At 39.8% G+C, this 19,599-nt stretch overlaps 1 long non-coding RNA gene across 1 annotated transcript; it reads right to left on the bottom strand.

Moving 5' to 3' along the window:
* Positions 1 to 12,166: 12,166 nt before the first annotated feature.
* Positions 12,167 to 14,900, bottom strand: LOC120746254. The gene is made up of 2 exons (XR_005698816.1): positions 14,521 to 14,900; positions 12,167 to 12,879 (listed from the first exon to the last, which is right to left on the bottom strand). It is a non-coding gene; the product is annotated as an uncharacterized LOC120746254 (long non-coding RNA).
* Positions 14,901 to 19,599: the final 4,699 nt, after the last annotated feature.

The following is a 19,599-nucleotide window of genomic DNA, read 5'->3' as shown; positions in this document are numbered from 1 at the left end:
CACTTTATCACCCAGGTTTAATACAGAAAAGCACACTGAAAGAATATTTAGGACTAAAATATTTTTTATTCTATCTTTTAAGAGGTCATAAACTTTCATCATTTGCAGTACATATATTCAAGACTAAATAAGCTTAACGTGATGCATTGTATTCATAAAATCAATCATACAGTGTAGTGCTAATAATCCCAAAGAGTTTCAGATGCACTCAAAATTGAGGAAAACTGAATAACTATTAGGTCCACATCTTTTTAATTAAATTTTCAGTTCTGCAAATAAAGATATACATAAGCCCCCTGATAAGGATGAACCATTTTTTAAACACCAGCTCATTTAAAAGTTAAACCATAGAATACAAATTGTTTTTAATTGTGCATGTTCCCACTTGGTGATTAGGTGAATATCAAGTTATATGCAGATGATGATGATTTAAATTACAATCCTGCATGTTTGCACACGTTTCAATAAATCAGAGTATCATCTGCATATAAACTGACATTTATCTTAATTCACACAGAAAGCCCCCACGTAGAAGGCTGTACAATTTAAAAAACAAACAAAAATAGAGTCGTATATGGAGCTCTGTGGAACACCACCACTTAGTAAAATAAAAAATAACAGAATATAAATCTTGATGCTGTGCTGCTTTAAATGGTCTGAGTGTTGGCAGAAGCTAATTTTCTTTCTTTTCCTCTCATCACAAACAGCTTCTTCCCCTGAACCATTCAGACTGTTAACAAATACTATTTCCCCCACACCCCACTACCCGCCCACTCATGTCACCAATCTGAGCCATGGTCTGAGTAACCCTCATCACTCAGGTCACTCACATATGGACTCAAACCAAGTCCTTTGCACTACTACTACTAATTTTGTTTCGTTTATTCAGGCCATAGCTGTGGGAACATGGCTCACGTAGGTGGTGCTGTGAGTGACCCAGTATGAGTAAAGTAGCAGCACTCATGTGAATAAGACCTGTATAAATGATAACTGCTGTAAGTACATTTGTCCTTATATTATTGTGGTCTTTAAAAAAAAAGATTAAATACTTTGTAGAAACACAAATCACAAAAGCTCAATTAAACTTTATTTATTCATTTTTAAAATGAGCAGCTTTTCATGATTCACCATGTGGGAGCAAACAGGACTGTTTTAGGACTTATATTCATACATATTTTCCATTTATTTGTATAGTTTCAGCAAAGTAATAAAAGAAATGCTGTATCTACAAGTTTTAAGTACAAGTACTTAAAATTGTAGTTATGATATTATTATATTACTTGTGTAGAAACAAACGTCCATACAAACAGACACATTTCTGTATCATTGTGTTTAAGTGTTTGAACAGCTAGACAGCTCCGCCACCATCTGGTCAGACTTTGAATTATGACACTTCTAGTTATAATTTTTATTGGGTAGTTTATTAAAATTGACACTGTTACACATAATTTAGATTTTTTTTTAAAGCAGAACAACATCAAAGACAAAAAGTTTGAAGAATAATTGGGTTGATGGGTAAAATGTTAAAAGAAAAAAAAAAAGAGCACTGTCTTTGAAAGGTCCAAATAGCTTCACTGCTCCTTGGCATTGATTTTCCTAGTGATGAATGTGTTTTTCTAAATGTATTCCCACAGTTAATGTTTTGTTTGTCTCACACTTGGTTCCAAAATCTCTCATAAGTGTTCAGCATCCTTACTTACTGCACCCTGGAAACATTTTTTATTTTTATTTTACACATATTTAGCATAAAAAAACATGAATTAATTTCAGAGTGAGCAGTTTTCATTTCAGTGAGTCTTTAAACTAAATGAAGACGGACTCAGGTTTGCTCTGCCTCCTGTCTGGCACCTCTGGTTTGAGCAGTCATTAGTTAGGAAAGGTCAGTTCCTGCTCAGACAACAGAGAGTTTGTTGTCATTTACCTTTATCTGAGAGAATGTATCACTAGTAAATCATCCAAAATGTTAATGATGCAGACACCTGAATAAATGCCATAAACCAGATGTTTCCAAACATAAGAAAAACATGAATCACCCAAACCATTAGCCATAACTTAGACTGACACTGACATTTTTCCTCCTTTCTGTTTTTGGCTTGTGTTTTATGATCTCTTGGTTTGCCAACTGATTTATAGCTTTGGGTGGGTAATGATGGTTAAGATTAAGCCTTTAGCTACCTTTACCAAGGTCCATTTAAATTCTCCTTAAAATCTTGGTTATAACTGACTAAATTGACATTTCTCTTGTGGCTTATGAGTCCACAAGGTGCACAACTCTTCAGGAACCACTGCCAGCGCAAGTCCACTTGATACCTGCTGTTGTCACCTTTGTGAATGGTAGCAGGCAGCAAAAAATGACCTCACGTTCACTGGATTTGTTTCAGTGGGTCATGCGTCTCTCAGGCTGAAGACAGGAGTGTGCGATTGTGTAGTTTTTACCACCATTTCAGTGGTACTTCAGATTTATGAGGAGAGAAACGCTTCAACGGCTTGGAAAGATGAGACTTCTGTTTCCTCAGTACCAGCAGTGATGCAAAGATTTTTTTCAGCTATCATTCAGAGATGGCGTTCTGGCGTGCCCCCGGTGCTTGTGTAAATGTTGATGTCAGTGTTTACATATGGCACCATCAGTGGCTGAAACATTAAATATGCCCGTTAAAGATTCCTATCTGATCCCTTATTCACCGGGGTTTGCACTGTATTTTTAATCTGGCAGATTTTTACTCTGGATGCTTTTTCGTGATGCAACCCCAAAGGGATTTGCATCTCCTACTGGCCTCAAACCAGGGATCTTTCACGTGTGAAGGAAATGTATGTAAAGCACTGCATTATGAAGCCAATATTAATCTACCCTTTAAAGTTAGTTTGGACCAGCTGGGGGCTTCCTACTGGTTAACACCAGTCTAACCAAACCTACCCAAGGCCCTTGCTGTTTGTTTAGCTGTTCATTTACAAAAACTGAAGTCTGGTTATACAGACGTTAGTAGCTTATAAGCAAATATGTGAAATGAGACGTTGTGTTAATTTAATCGAAGGATCTTCTAAAGCAGGCCTTCATTTAGTGCTTTCACCTATCATCCTGAAATCTGGTAGTTTGACCATTCACACAGGTGCAGAGTCAGTGTAAAATAAATAAATAAATACATACAAAATGTATACATTTAATGAGACAAGTTTCTCATTCAGTTTAATCCATTAATGATGCTTCTGTGCTGTCTGCGTGGGAGGCTATTAAGCATTTAAATGACAGACATGTTAAAGCCTGCAAATACTGTAATGCATGCACACGGGAATTCATATTTCTGTGTGTTAATCCTCTGAATCCTGCCATCAGCGCCTCTTCCATCTGCTTTAAGTTTGTTTTTTTCTGACTCGTCCTCTGGCTCGTGTTGTCGTGGCTCCTGATGAGGTCTGAAGTCGTTGGCGGAGTGATTATCCCGCGATCCATCTCCTCCAAAACACAGCTCTAAATCACAATATTTGCTCGCGCGCCGGCATCAAGCTCCCTTCTAATGAATCCTGTAATGGCTTCCTCATCAATTAATACGAAGCTCGTCGATGCTGCCGGCGAACACACGGGCCATCTTATGAATCCCGGTGACCCCTGACCTCCTGCGGATCTCCCAGTGGACCCTCCTCTCTTCTCCTAGGCTGAGTCAAGGGCACTCCCCCTCCTCCTCCTTCCTCCTTCCCTCCCCTTCCTCCTCCTCCTCCTCAGGGTCACTGGGACACGATCTCATTAAAGGCGGCCTGATCTGCAACTGCAATGCAGACATTAAATAGCAGTATTTTTCAATTAGGGCTGACAAATTCAATCAAAATTCCATAGATTAGGATGAAATGAGGCATGGGTCATTTACAAGGGAATTTAATTGCACGGCCATTAGACAAATAGTACAGCAGTCTCTGTCTCATTATCAATCACACGGGGGCATCAATAGTAAAAGGTTGGAAGGCAGGAAGGGAGAGGGGGGGCCGGGGAGCATAGGTGTAAGTGTCCGTGCACGGGGAGCGTGCACGTTACAGCTCTGCCACCACCGCAGAGCAGCTAATAAATACCCTCTTTTGTACTTATAAATTATCCAGTTTAATTAACAACATGGATTATGATTGGACTATGATTTAATTAAACCTCTCCTGCATGCAAGTCGAGCACCACGACCATCCATTATGGGCCTGAGGAGGAGGTGGTGGTGGTGGAGGGGGTTGAAGGTGGAGGAGGCAGGGGTTTAGGGGGGAATGGGGGGCACTGCAGTAAATGAAGCTTCCTCTAATAGGAGCTGCTTACCTGGTTGGATCATCAGTTGCTGCAACAAGCAGCGATAATAGACCTGCGAATGGCCGGCGGGCATTTACCGAGATAAACCAGTTTGATGTAGAAGAAGAGAGAAAAACAGCCGACCTCAGCCCCTCCACCCTTTGCACCCACCATTGCCTCCCCCCAGCATTTAAATAGAAGCTAAATGGCACAATCTGAGAGAGGTTGCTGATATTAGCGCCACATGTTGTAAAGTGGAGGGGATGTGGCGGGAAAAGCAATTACAATGAGGAGCAGAGCAGAGGAGGAAGCAGATGCACAGATGAAGGGTGCAGGGGGACGCCGCCCAAAGCGCTGCCCGACACCATTCAGTCAGAGTGGAGCAGTGTGGCCGTATCAACCTTTTCGTCAGACTCTAAATGCCAGGCCGGATTTCCTCACACGGTGGAGGAGGAAAGAGACGCCATCAGGAGTGAGAATTGCAGAGTGAAGACGAAATGAAGGCCGTGTGAAGCCCTGAGTCTGCAAAACGCAGCTTTCAGGACCAGAAATTTGGAGTTTAGTAATGTCTGAGATCATCTAGAGTCTGTAGTGCCTTTTTTCTAAAGGATGGCTTTTGTCATGACCAAATCTGACAATTTCTAGCCTGCTGTGGTACGGTGGTTAGGGTGGAAGAGATACTCGAGAGATCGAGTTGGATGCTGATTTCTCCTGTCACCAAGGTTAATTTGTCTAGGTCAGGGGTCCCCAATCCCAGTCCACGAGGGCCGGTGTCCCTGCAGGTTTTAGATCTCACCCTGGGTCAGCACACCTGAATCACATGATTAGTTCATTACCAGGCCTCTGGAGAACTTCAAGACATGTTGAGAAGGTAATTTATCCATTTAAATCAGCTGTGATGGATCAAGGACACATCTAAAACCTGCAGGAACACCGGCCCTCGTGGACTGGGATTGGGGACCCCTGGTCTAGGTGATGCCTTACAAAAATAGGTATCAAAGAGAAAAACCCGACCAATTATTCATAGGCTTAATATTTCATTATGACCCTATTATAGGATGGTTCAGTCACTCACCTGGAAGTAGAGAACACTTGATCTTTGGTCCTGCTCACCTCATGAATCACTTCCAGTGTGGATGTAGCTTTATTTCACTTTACTGTCTTCCTCCTGTCAACCCCAACCAGTTGTGGCAGATGGTCGCCGGTCCCTGAGCCTTGGTCTGCCGGAGGTTTCTTCCTGTTAAAAGGGAGTTTTTCCTTCCCACAAGTGCTTACTCATCGGGGGTTGTCTGATTGTTGGGTTTTTTCTGTATTTCTGTAGGATCTTAAACTTACAATATAAAGTGTCTTGAAGCAGATGTTTGATTTGGCACTATGTAAAGAAAGTAAATTTGCACAGAACTTCAAATTGTCCACATGACTGAGCTGTCACTCAAAGATTAGGTTAACATTAATGGGGTAATTCAAGCTAATGGATCTTACTGGGTTCAACATTTAAATTTCAGTCATTTTGGACAGACAAAAAACTAATTGTTGGTTCTTAGTTTAATTCTCTGCCCTCAGAAATCCCACTGAAGAACATTCACAGAAAATTAGATGATCAGGTTCATGAGATTAATAACTGTTTCTGTTTTCAGCCTTTTTTAAAAATACTTTTACAAAGGGAGAACTCCCAGAATCTCTCAGTGGTCTGCATCACAGCTAACGAGAGTAAAATGCTTAAACTTTAGGGGTGATCGACACCAACGGACAGAAAAAAAAGCCTAATTTTTATTCTAAAAAGCACCAGAATCTCTCTTATGAGATTCAAACTCGAGTCTGAGCTGCTCTACTCCCAGATCAATTAACATTTAGGACACTGATTGGATTTTTGATTATCAGAGCTGAAAGGGGCTCGATTGATTGGTCGCCGAGGTCGCCCCTGCCCTGACGGCGGCTCATCCAATGAGGAGGAGGCCTGATGGGGATTGAGTTTCTTAAGTATCTTCTGGCAGCGAGCAGGGTCAGTATTGATCGTCACTCTGCAGAAAACCTCCAAACAAGTCGTTTGTTTAATATTCGTATCGAGCTCAGAGAGCAGAGGGAAAATCAGCTCTGTGATGCACAGGAAATCAACAAATAATCACAGGAAATGACCAAAAATGCTGCTGAATGATAATTTAACATCTCCACCAGGTATCTGTTGGTGAATTCTCCGAATTTATTAATTTATTTAGAAGAAGAAGAAGAAGAGATGTGCTGTTCAGAGCTGTCAAACAGGATTTGGAGTTCTTGGAGGGTCAGTCTTTTGGTTCATCAGTTCTCATGTGGATCGATTTGAACAGCAGCTCAGAAGAAACACAGACATTGTGTTTCTCGGATGTACAGCTGATTGTTTCTGTTGGTGGATTGGCTCAACACTATTATTCTTAACTCACTCCTCTTCGCATGATGCCCTCTGAATTTTCTCGACCTCGTTTTTAGTCTTCCTCAGTATTATCTTTGATGTGTGCATGCTTCCAGCTTGGAATAACCTCTATTTTTTATTTACTGTGTAATCATTCAGGAAAATAAGTTGAAACCAAATTTATCCTTATGTGAAAATTATGTAACTTTTTTTGTTTTAGATGATTTTTTTTATAGCTGGTATATGAATAGTTTGAAACAAATTTGGTTGTCTTTGAAAACCTGTGGATTGATTTATATGTGAAGTACTCAGGATGAATTTTACACCAAAATTGGGGTGTCTTTGGCTTCCAGTATCAACTGTGAGCAACAACAGCTGACATTAGCTTAGAAATTGAGCTCAGTAAACGAAAAACCATGATTGAAATTACAGTAAATCCCAACATTATTCAAGCTAGTGTCAGCTGAACTGTCGTACAGAATTCATGTTACCATCACACTTAGACAATATAGTTTTATAACTCCTACAGGAGTCGACAACTATACAGTTAAACATCCAGCTAAAATGCTGCCCTCTTGTGGTGAAAGTATTTCTTAATTTTGTAAAGAGTCTTTGAAAAAAGTGGTACAAATGAGAGGCCAAATATCTTTGATTAGAGTGAGTTTGTTGTGTTGTTGGTTTTTGGTATATCATCATCAGAGGCATCTCAGAGGTGGCAGAGCTGACGTCATGATCACATGAAAAGTATCTTTCCATACGGGGACGACGTGGTAATATCTGGCTTTATGGGGATATTTCCAACAGGAGTCTTTGATAATCTTTTTGATAATTATGTTCATGACTAAAAGCTCATAATCACTGTCTGGAAGAGTCCTGTTTCTTCTTGTTAAAAGGGAGTTTTTCCTTCCCACTGTTGCCAAAGCGCTTGCTCATAGGGGGTCATGTGATTATTGGGGTTTCCTCGGTTTTCTTTCTGTTATTGTTGGGTCTTTACTTTACAACATACAGCACCTCGAGGCAACTGTTGTTGTAATTTGCACTGTATGAATAAAATTGAATTGAACTCTAACTTGAAAACACAGCGAGCCACTTTTATTAATTGTATGATGAAACACTTTGACACAAATGGAAGAAAATCCACCAAATAAACTTAACGTGCTCCAATTGAAGTCTAATTAACCCACAGTGCCCCCTGTAGGATGACAGAGAGCTTGGAGAAATAGACAGACTTCCCTGCCTCTGTCTGAGGGTGGTTCCAGTTCGGTAATAGCTGTGGGAGTTTGGGAAACATCTCGCTGTCTCTTCGGGGCTTTGAGTGAGCTGGACCCGAAAATGCAGACAGATTAAATATGGAAGCCCGGAGGAGTCGAGCAGGGGGGTCGCAGACGGTTAAATACAGGTCTGGGAGTCTGGGAGTGCTGAAGTAGATCTTAGACTCTATTTTTCTGTTTTACTCTGTGATTGTGACAAAAAAATCTAGAAAGGTTTGGAGCTTTGTGTCTTTGTGATGACATATCTCTGTAAATAAGAGCTGTTTGGATTCTGAATTTTAGCTTTTAAACAGGAAAAAACAATTTAATAAAAACAGCCAAATGTCTTTTAGCATAAATTAAGAACAAAATCGGAGCAGAAAGTCATTTCCAGATCAGCGGGTGTCTTGTTTCGACCTCAGTGCTCGTCCTGAGGCAGCAACAAACTGGCTTCGTTTTAAACTAATTACCCACAATGAGCTGTTTGACATGCAGAAAATATGAACAAAATGACTTCTTGAGGGAGTTTGAGAGAAACCAAAGCCTGAAATGAGTGACAGTCGTTCAAAGTGTAAACCACTCTCTGCTGCAGCGCCCCCTGCTGTAAAAAAAAAAAACCTTAGCAAAACCTAAGAAATATCTGCATAGCACAAAGACAAATCTGAGGATAATTAGAAAGTTTTTGAAATATGTAAAATATGTAAAAACGTCTAACTTGTAGCTGAACTCTTCACTAAATGTTTAGACATCCCTGCCATAAACAATGACTGAAAGCACATCAGTGTTTATCTCCTACTCATAAAAACAAGTCAAGGAGCAGAAGCGGTTAAACTGGCAGATAAATGAAGCTAGGGTTAGCTGGCTATGTGTTACACTGGCTGGGCTGATGCCAGAGTATAGAGACCAACTTTAAAACTCATCTCACTTTGCTGTTTTATGAATAACATGAAAAACAAAAAAGAATTTAGAGGGTAAGTAACACCCAAGTGCTGCTAGCGTCCACTGTTTTTTAGATATCAGTTTCAAATTTTGTGTGATGTAGATACCAATAACAGCTGGAGCTGATGAAAACTGGGCAAGGTGCTAGACCTTGGGGGACATGTGTACCTAGGCTTGCTAAGCACCTTAACCTTCATTGTTAGCGCCAAAGGTCAAAGTTAACCATGACAAAGAAACTTCAAGAAATCATACTGAGTAACATATCATATGAAAGGACACGGAGAGAGCTGCACACAACACACTTTTTATTTTTTCAATCCAATGCCGTATGACATCACAATGATGCCATAACAGGCTCCCATCATCATGTTGTAACAAAAATATCACAAAACATCAAAGTTTTAGTGTAGCTATGCTCTTCGGGGGGAGTTTCTCTTAGATATGGTTTTGTCTCTCTTGAAAATAAGCTCTCACCCTCATTGAGACTACCTGTTTAAATTAAGGTTTTAGTCTGTATATATGTATTATGTACACTGCTCTATTAGGTGTTGCACAGCATATGTGACATATAATAGTGCATCATAACTGTGGACAGGACAGCTAAGTGTGTGTCTCATTTTTTTGGTGGGCACGAGCAACTTCAGATTCAAGTAACCAGATGATTTTTGCATGTTCATGTTTGAACATATTGTAGCTCACGTTGTTCTAGTTTTCTGGGTTATAAGCGTGTCAGCACGTCTTCAAAGGAGAGCGGTGATCTCCAGAAAAATGCATGTGGAGGTCTGTGACAGCTGCTGGTGGGCTTTAGTTTTTAGTCAAACTTAAGCAACTTTCTAACCCTCACTGCAGCAGCACGGAGCAGGTGTGCTTGCACCCTCTAAAGACTGTTATTACCCACAGAAAGCAGCCGTCCCCCCTCTTTAAGCATGTGAAGGCACCCAGCCTGACCTTTCACCTCTGCCCAGACAAACACACAGGTAAGTATACACTCCCAGAGAATCGGAGGCAACCGCAAACCATCCAGACGGTCAAGGAAGGAAAAAAACAACAGAGGCTTCAGACGAGCTAATTAGATCTGTCGAGATGTTCACCTCCTCTCCCACACTCGGGCTAAAAGAGACTTATTTAATTATTACAGCCTTAATTACTGCTGGTACAATCACCCAAATAGGATGCGAGGAGACGGCGACTAAAATTGGGTTAGAGCTGCCTCTGGTTTCCTCTGGGTTCACCGTGTCGGCTTCCATTAGTGACATGAAGGAATGCTGCAAATCTGCCCGTCTGCTCTGCTGTGAGGGAAAGACGAGGGTGAGAGCGCCGTGCGCCTTCTCATCATGAATGAATGCCTTGTCTCTGAAACGCCTCTCCTTTGGTTTTCTCACAAGAAACGTCTCATTTTAGCCTCTCCACAGCCCCGCAGGTTTAACGTCTTTATCGCCTGCGTGTGGTGTGTTTTCTCCTTGTTGGATTGTCCTCGTTTGTCTCATCAGGATGAACTCAGACATGCTGAGAGGTCACTGATATGAATCAGAGGGCCTGTCAGCCTGTGCTCAGGGATTTCTGCTTCTACGTGAGAAAGACTGAGTTTAAGTAGTTTTAGTTATTTCCAGTATTTCTTATGTCCTGCATTCATACACATGAGTATCATCATTGCAGAAACTGAGGAAGAAACTACGATGGCTCGAGGATAAAAACAAATGGATAAAACATATGAAAATAAAGAAATTAGCTCACACAGCGTCCCCTTCTCATGGGTGGTTCAAAGGGGGTTAACAGTGTCCCTTATACAATTTAAACAACATTATGTTTGACGAACTCCCTCTGGAAGTTCATCAGACGATCATCGTATTTAGTTGGTCTTATTACCTCTTAACTTTTCACTGAAAGGCATGTCTGTGGGGAATTTCAATGTTTTAAATTTTATATTGTTGTAATTGACATACAGCGCACAGCCAAGATGAAAATAAGCAAACAGGTAAGTCCTTCCATTAAATCATTATGGTGGTGATATTTGCAGTGAATGAGTGAGCTTCTGATTTCTTAAACTTGTATGACCACGGTCATGGAAAAGCTGTTAATCTGTTTCAAAAAGATCGAATTGTCGACCTTTACCAAGCAAAGAAAACAAGCAAAGTCCTGAAACTACTAAAACTGGACTGAGAACTGTTCAGTGCATTATTAAAATGTGAAAGGATAGTTGTCAACCATCATCTTGGAAGAAAAAATGTGTTTGTGGAAAAAAAACCAAACCTTGAATGATTGTGAACACTTAAAAGTTTAGTGAAATAAAATCATAAATATCAATATTAGAAGTCACGGCTACGTTTAATAGTGGAAGTAAGAACGTTTCCATACACACTATCTGTGACGGCTACAGAAAACCACCTATCAATGAGGCTAATTAGAAAAAATGCCTCAGTTTGCCAGAGAGCGTACAGACTGGACTGTATGGATAAAGGTCATGTGGTCTGAGTTGACACTCTTCCAAAGCGATGCATCACCGTAAGAAAAGATGTGGATGAAATGGTGCATGCCTTGTGCCTGCTCTACAAGCCTGTGGAGGCAGTGTTATGATCTGGGGTTACTTCGGCTGGTTCAGTCTAGTTTCAGCAACATTACATGCCCATAAAAATGAGGTCAGCAGGGACCTGAAGATACTGAATGCTCAGGTTTTTCCATCAGTGGATTTATTTTCTTCTCTAATGATTAGGCTAATTTCAAGATGACAATGCAAGGATTCATCAGGCATGAGACATAATTTTCACAAGTGATTTGGCCACCACAGAGCCCTGCCCTTAACCCCACTGACAATCTTTGGGATGTTGGAGAAGACTATATAAAGTTTTCTGTTTCTCCCATCATCAGTACGAGAGCTTGGGAAAAAAAATATTAATGAAATTCTGGATGGAAATAAATGTGACATTGCATGAACTCGTGAAACACAGCAAATGCACTCTGTCATATGTGTTCAGCTCCAGACTTTACATGTGACAAGAGTTCAGGACTTCACACATCTTCACACCAGTATTCAACGATAATACTTTGATTTACTTCCTGTAGCAGGTTTATCACATTTGTGCACAGTTGTTGTGAAAGTTCTTCATGATTCTTTATATTTATATTGTGAAAATTGCGAGTTTTTACTGAAAGCCGCGTTCTGGTGCTGAATCGCTGTGAAACAGAAGGCTGATGTTTAGGTGTCGGTCATGGTCATAAGTACATGAAATAAGGCACTCACATTAGATGTGGTGAAAATGGTGGTGCAGGAGAACAGCTTTCACTGCAGAAGCCCTTGCACTACTTTTCATGCATGTACAAAAATGGGCGGCTCGTGTAAGATCCCCAAATGTAAAAAAGAATTGTATCCAAAACCAAACAGGAAGTCTGCCATTTTGAACTGACCTTGTAGTTCTGGTGCGATTTTTGTATTTTTCAGGTAATGCACTTTTACACACTCCTCCTAGAGAATCATTCTATTATTTGCAAAGCTTTTGAGTTTTCACTGGAGGGTGTCTCTGTGGTGGATTGGTGAAATATCAGGCTACCAACCATAAAGATTGTTTAAAAAAAATGGACTTTGGGATTAAAAAAGGATTTTCTGAAATTTTTTTTTTGAGAAATTGAGCTTCCCTTGGAAAAGCAGTTAGATTTGAAGCAGGTTTGAAAATAAAAGCATACATCGGGTAAATCTATAACCCCTGAGTATAAGAAAAGTCTTCTGGAAACATTAAAATCCTGATGTTTTATTTGTGAAATGTTTCTGTACACATCAGCAGGTCAGGCTTGAAATGGTCACTGTGTGAATGAAATCAGCCTGGGCTCATTAGAAAGTCTCCCTGGATTTCATCAAATGCTAAATTCAAATCAGAGCTCCATTTTCTGCTCCGAGCGGTTGGATTGTTTAGGTGTAAAACATTTCCGGTTGAACTGGCTGCATGCTCGAGTCTCTGTGGTTTTCTTCTCTGAGCGGCGAGCTGAAAGAGCTGTGACAGATCGCTGGCTGAGCATCAGGCAGTGTTTAGTTCTGCTTCGTTGTGTCAGGTAAGAGCCTGTAATGAGAGTTGGGAAAGACAGAAGGCAGCGAATGACACGGAAGCTCATGGAGACAGACAATTTTATCTAAGCACAGATTAAAGGATTAGTCCATCGTTTAAGAAAAACATTAGCACCATCACTGTCAGATTCTGTACAGAAATAAGAACAGGAAGAGGTGATGAAGATGAAATTTGCGACTATATTTCTCTCACATGTTCTTTTATTCTTGATTATAGATACAAATGATAGTAGTGAAATTAAGTGTGTGAAAACAGATGCTGACCGAAGCACTGTACCACTGAAAGAGTAACATATTTAAAAAGGAAAGGAACATAATATCAGAACTCTGCATGGTATTAACACCAAAAACATCTATTGTTGCACAAAGAAGAGTTTTTTTCTTTAATTTAGGAGTAGCTCCTGCAAAGGACCTCCTGATATTTCTGTCTGGACACTGGGACAACTAGAAGCTTCTCCTCACTAGACCTGTGGTCTGAGTGTGCAAGGTTAAGATATGAGAGAAATAAGTATGTGCCAATTTAGATATTGCTAAATCAGTGCAGAGAGCCAGTGTGAGGAAGCTGAAGTGTGGTCATCCTTGCATGTTGACCCTGATAGGACAGACTGGAAAGATTGTTCATGTTGTGTTTTCTTCTTTGAGTCTGTTAAATCTTCACCTTCACATGCACCCAAAATAGAAAAAAGTTAGGTTTGACAACAACAGTTATTTGTGTTGTCTTATTTTTGCCAACTCCCTCTGCAGTTCCCACAGTGGCTCATCTGCCTCCATTCAGGCCTTTCCCAGTTCCAGTTCCAATTATTATGATCCACGTATTGTGATTTGGCGAAGGTTTTGTCCTTCCTAACTTCCAAACTTTTCCCTTGCTGATGTAACTTTCCTTTACTGTCCACTGGTGTGTAGCACTAATGGCTGGTTAACAGCATTTATTTGTGTATCCAAGGAAAAGGTGATATCAATGATGACTGCCACTATTTGACAAGCTTAACTCTGAACAACACTGTATGGTGTATGAGGTCTTTCTGTATCCCAAGCACTGCACAGTTATTTTAACATTTGGTCAAGTGTTAATAAAATAAGCATAATGTGTCTATTTGTGAAGCATTTCTTCATTCCTTACACTGTCCTGCACACAGTTACAGGAACACTGGTATTTAGCTGTGCACTGTCTGGGACATATAAATGACATATCACTGCAGTCTTGATGACATGTTATTAGCTAATACTTTATACTGGAAACAACAATCACAACGTGACCAAATTAAGGATTTGAAGGTTCAGAGTCAAGTCTTGAGTCTTTGCCCTTGTTTGTCCGAGTGTTCTCAAACTTAGAACGATTATATTAGTAAAAATTATTAAAATAAGACAACTATAATGAAACTATATTAAGTTAAATGCAAAAATTTAAATTTAATAATGTTGTCTTGCTTTACATTGCAGGAGAGCGAGTTCTTTGGACCAGTTAGTTCTTAAGGGTATCTCTATGAATTTGCCTTTTTTGTATTAGGTTGTACTACTGTAGATATTTTGTAAATTGTGCATCATGCCTGCACTGCATTTTGTCTTGAGAAAATCACATTTTCAACAAATTGAAAGAAGCAGCAGAGGTTTTAGAGGTTTAGTTTCTTGGATTAACCTGTTGCTGGGTTGTGTGGTGTCCTTAGCTTCTGTAGTCGTGTGACTGATGGTCTGAATGTGTACATATCCTGTTAATGAGGTGGCGTTGGTGGTTTGGATTCAGAGAAGAGACGCTGCAGAGGTAGACAGAGAGAAGTCAACAGCCGCGTTAACCCCTGGATGTTTGATGAAGCGGTGAGCGCTAGCTTCCCTTCGCCGTGGATCCAACATCATTAGCCCGGAGAGAGACAGTATGTTTCGGCCCGCACTGCCGGTAATGAGCCCTCGCCGATCATCCCTCACGGCGTAATTAGCGGCGGGCCCGGCACTCGGGTCCCCTGCTCGCCGCTAATGGAGTGAACAAGGCAGAAAACGAGCGCTATTAAAGGCTGGACATGAATTCTAGCTCACCACGTGAAACTCTTGAAACATAATCATCATTCAGCGCAGAGACTCGGGCCTCCTCTGGATCGCTGCCTCGTCTGCCATCTCCAATCAAAGCGGGATGGATTGGGACACGCACGGTGAGACCCCGATTCCTGTCTCCAGGTGTGAGACTTCAAATCTGAGTCCGAGTCTCTTTAATCTTCAAGCACAGGAAACATGATGGAGTCATGTGGCTGTATGATGAGTAGAAAAAGAAAGGTTTTTTCTGTCATCTTTGTTGTAGTTTGAGTTTTATAAGATTTAGTTTTTATTGTGCCGGCTGTTTGGAGTCATGTGGTTAAAGCTCAGGAATCATCTTTAATTGAGTTTTGGGATTCTTGATTGACCTTTATTCTCAGAACACATTTTAACAACTGCTCAGTATTGTGTATGAAGAAAACTGACGGCTCCACATTTCCTTAGTCTCATTGTGTGTTGCATAGATGAAGCTTTGTTTTTTCTAACTATTATGTTTCTTTTTGTAAGATTCAATCACACTAAACAGTCTCATATGCTGCAAGTGAAAATAATCAAGTTAATTCTTTGTTTCCATGATTACAGTGACCAGCTGTTATCGGGCTGGTGAGGTTCATTAAGGAAACAAAACAAAATGAGATTTATTTTTTGTGTAAGATGAGTAAATATCACATGAATGTTTTGTCCCCCAGATGATCCTCAGAAAGGTCAAAGGTCAAAGCCACAGCACCTCGATTTTGTGTGTTAAAAATGACACAGGAATGCTGTCAGTGTGTTTGATGTGCTCATGGGTGTCACCTGAGTGACAGGGGGGCGGAGACATGTAATGGTCTCAGGTGGCAAGGTCAGGGAGGCATCGGTCGCATTATCAAGCAGGCAGGAGAAGGAAGGCGGGGTCAAGGCCAGAGCTGACGACAGGAGGCAGGACCAGGCCTCCATAACAGCTTAACCTTTAGTAACAGTAATATGAATAGGAATAATAGAATATCTACCAGATTTAATTAGTTGTTTCTCCTATAAAATCATAATCAATGAAATACTGAACTGACTGCATAGAATTTGAGTAAATTCAGGCGTTAAAGACATTTCTCACAACTTGTTGAGAATTTATGGACTTCAAAAAATGCACCTATATTACTGTTATTTATTAAATGCATATTCTGAAATTTAAACAATCTAAAAATCCTTCATTTATATTTTAGTAGTACAGGATATATTAAGAATTAGTTTGGTGTATGTGTTTCTTGCTGCATATATGCTTTAATTTGTGTTTTCTGTATACATATGACTTGTGTTTTTACGGTATAGTCCTTTAAACACAGTAACACACACACACACACACACACACACACACACACACACACACACACACACATACACACCTTCATTCTGGATCAATTAGCGTTCGGGGGAGCAGAGAACAATTAGCCAGCTGGCTTTTATGAAACAAAGCAATTAATGTTACGCTAATAAGTCAGATTTCCAGCAATTCCAGATCATTCGCTAATCATTCGCTAATTACGTTGACGACTCTTTAGTGCATCGGGTAATGAGTGATTAATCGGACAGATCTGGAGCTTTAACAAACTCCTCTGAGCTGCTGCTGCTGCTGCTGCTGCTGCTGAGACATCAACATCTGGACTACATGTAATTCAGTTTAATTACACCGTAGCCTATTATAGGACGTGCGATAATGCAGAAATTAGGGATTTGTATTCATTGGGTGTAAATATGAGCTGTTAACCTGCTGGCTGATGGAGGAGGGAAAAGCTGAATATATTGATAAACAGTAAATGTAATCATGCTAGCAGTCAAAGAAACATTAACATGTTGCAGGATTTTTTTTTCTTTTTTTATGTGAAGATATCAAATCCAATGTATTAAAAACAACATTTGTCCCACAGTAGCTGCAACTAAACATCAACAGACATATTTGTATTTTAAGCCATAATGTCTTTAATGTAAACCACTGTATCTTTATTATTGTCGACTTAGGTTACTGTCCCAGTAAATGTGCTAATGTTGCTCCCCTCTGGGGATTAGCTGGGCTTGGTGTTGAAATTCAGATGAGGAGTACTCCTTCTCTTCCACCCTCCCTCTAAAGGACATGGTGATCTGACAGGTGAAGCTCCTGCAGGGGCCGATCCTCCTCCTCCTCCATCCCACTCCTCATCAAACCAGGAAGAGATGCTGTTGGCAGCTCCAGAATCACAGTGGTGCTTTGAGAGGATATGGATATGATAAGATTAAAGCTGGTTTAAAAATTTGAAAACCAACATTTAAAAACATGTTACCATGTAAAAAAAAAAAAGTAAATATTTAATGACAGAGGTCATGAGCATTATAAGGCTAGTTTAAAAACAACAATTTTATTTGTATTTAGAAAAAAAAGTCTCCAATCTCAAATTTCAGCTCTATATAGAACAGTTTTTATTTGATGCATTTAATTCTTTTAATTCAAGGTGACTGGTATAAACATAGCTTGCATAGTTTAATTTAAAGCACATAAAAGCATAAATTTTATGTCACGTGTCAGAAGGACTGACAATCTTATTAATTGGCATCTATACCTCAGTCCTTCCACAATTCACAACAACTGGTATTTCTTTTATAGTACTGGTCAGGTTATAGTGAAACTACATTTTTCCTGGATATGACTGTTTGCAAGCCACTTTGACTTATGAATGGACTTTTAATTCTCAGACATAAAATGCTATTAAATTCTTTCCATAGTTCACAAAATTACAATAATCTGGCTTAAAGTATTCACTTTTGAATATCCTGCTGTGTTTCTGCCAGACTTCTGCTAACTGTAGTCTGAATTAAAACTCTGGATCATGTTTGGGGTGTTGGTCTCTTTTTTTTATGCAATTTTGCGATAAGTAGTTTGGATTGCTGTGTGTAAAAAGACTGTGGTGCCATGTTTTGTTGAGTTCTAGGAATTTTACATATGAGTGATTGAGAGATATGTGTCTTTGTGATGCATCTGTACACTTTATGGACGAATCAGCATGGCACTCTTCAAAATGTGGAGTCCAAAAGCAATTATGTCAAATGACAACTTTAGGATGAACATAATGTAGTAGATAGTAGTAAACCTTATAAGTCTAACTCTTTTTTTTACCCAGTTGGTGCCAATGCGAAAAATACTGAATTTTCACAATCACTAGCATTGGTGTGGAGAAAGCATAAAAGCTAGAAAGTACCCTTTGCTTCAGATGAAACTAGTCTGCAGAACCAATCCTGCTGAAAACAGGTGAAGGTGCCATTAAAAGGCAGCTGTTGCCCCCTCAATTACAGCGTGGAGCATTTGAGGTAATTGGTGTCCCAGCAAGTGAAGGTCAGGGCAGCTGGGGGCTAATCACAGACCTCAGTGGGCAGAGGAAGGTTTGAGATTTTAAGTTGACAACGTGTGCATTTATGGCCTTCACTAAAAACAGAAGCCCAAGTCATTGCTCACATAGCTGCCTTCACGCGCACAAACAAGACCTGACAGCCCACAGCCAGCCTTTATTCATGTCTTTATCTGAGATCCAGGAAATGTAACTGAGGCTGATAACAAACAGAATAGATTTCATAAATCTGTGGGTCTTACATCTTATTATTTTGTGCGTTTTGTTTGAGTTGTGCGACTACAAAGAAATTTGAGTCTATCAGGACATTTGTAGCCATTCAGTTTGTCCAATTTTGTTCAGACTAAAATATAACTTGATGACTCACTTTTCCTCTGTGCTGCCACAAGATTTATGGTTGTGGTTTTGTTGAGTGAAATATTTTAATAATTATTTAAATTTTTGATTATATTTGACATGTGGTGACCTAAGAAATAAACTGGAGCTCCAATGATATAAAATCATGTAAATATAAAATCTTTAATGTGGTGCCAGTGCCCATTCTAGAACTGGTTTCATTGATTCCATACCATAATTACACTTTATGGACAAAGGTATTGGTCTCAAACTCTGAATTCGGGTGTATTTGGTGACACAGATATATAAACTCAAGCACCTGGCCATGTTGCCTTTACAACATTTGTGAAAGGATGGGTTGTTTTAAAGACCTCACTGAATTTGAGTGTGGGACCTTAGGATGCCTCCGTTCCAACAAGTCAGTTTATGAAATTTATTCCCTCCCAGATATTCCAAGGTAAACTCTTGGTGGTGTTATTACAAATTGGAAGAATTTAAGAACCACAAAATTTAAAGTGGGGCCACCAAGTGCAGAGGGACATAGTGTGTGAAACCTTCTCTGGCATTAACTTTAACACAATAACTGTGTGCCAGGCATGGTTTTCCATGGCAGAGCAGTAATATGTTGGTGGCTGAGTACTTTTATCCATTTTCTCATTGAATACTCAGTTCTCAAATTTTGAAATCTAGTCCAGTTCTCAAAAGCTGCAAAGGCAGAACTGGCTCCACACTTCTTTTTTTTTTTTTTAATTAAAAAAAAAAAAGAAGCATTGAGGCCCCGGGATTTAGCTGTGGGGAGCTCCACATCTCCATTTGGTCTCTATGGACCAAATTTACTCTGGTTCTTTGGTTATTTTACTAACAGCTGGGAAGTTTTTGGGGGTTTGGAGTTAGTAATCACCGATATGATACATCAAAATTTCCGAAGACAGTTTATGAAGTTCATCATGTTTTATTGCAAGAGAAATTCTTAATAAACCCCCAAATTTTAGCAAAAGACAAAAATA

The sequence above is a fragment of the Simochromis diagramma genome, unplaced genomic scaffold, assembly GCF_900408965.1.
Source record: "Simochromis diagramma unplaced genomic scaffold, fSimDia1.1 OVJJ01000107.1, whole genome shotgun sequence".
Classification (NCBI taxonomy): domain Eukaryota; kingdom Metazoa; phylum Chordata; class Actinopteri; order Cichliformes; family Cichlidae; genus Simochromis; species Simochromis diagramma.
Note: the sequence above shows the minus strand (reverse complement) of the source record. Positions and strands in the feature narration are given on the sequence as shown.